The following is an 802-nucleotide window of genomic DNA, read 5'->3' as shown; positions in this document are numbered from 1 at the left end:
ATTAAGTTAAACTTTAGGTTTGCTTCTTGCTGCTGTTTATCTTCGCAAATGTCCCGACGGAAATAAACCTATGCTGCACGCCTCTGATATTTATCATAGTAAAAACAAAGTGCCTTCACAACATAATCTGACACTATACTCAAAGAATTGTACAGCTGGGTATTGACTGGAGGCCTCTGCGATAAGGAACAAATTTTCTTTTTATTTGCTTTCTTCTGGTTTATCTTTCGTTTCCCCTTTATCATGTTTTATTTTTCTAAAACATACTAAGAGGAAGTTTTCTTTTCCATTTCAGAAAAAAAAAAAGAAAAAAAAAGTGTTAAAATTGCAAGCGTTGCTAAATAGATTTGAATAGCAAGTGAACCAAGATAAATTTATTTGTCTCACCACTTTATGTCACGCATTCTCACCACGAATCTATTTATGAGTTGAACTCAGAGAATGCAAGCATTTCGAGCTGTTTTCGATCAGAATGTCATTAATTAGTCACGTCAGACATTGAAAATATGATAGCAGTGTTGCAATCCTCCAAAAATGGAATAACAAATATGCCAAACCGTAACAGAACAAGTAGTAATTGAAATATTAGACAACTTTAGAGTCACGTTAAAGAAAATAGGTCAGAACATTTTTTTTCCTCTGCTAAATTACACCCAAGTTTCAAACTGTTTTCGCTCGACTCTATAAGATTATATCGGATTAAAATACTACTTTGGTTAGTTACATAGCTTGGCTACTCTGATTTAAATAACATTTACACCCAGGAGCATTACATATATACATATATATATATATATATATA

Source organism: Octopus bimaculoides, chromosome 20, assembly GCF_001194135.2.
Source record: "Octopus bimaculoides isolate UCB-OBI-ISO-001 chromosome 20, ASM119413v2, whole genome shotgun sequence".
NCBI classification, from domain to species: domain Eukaryota; kingdom Metazoa; phylum Mollusca; class Cephalopoda; order Octopoda; family Octopodidae; genus Octopus; species Octopus bimaculoides.
This window is presented reverse-complemented; position numbering follows the sequence as displayed.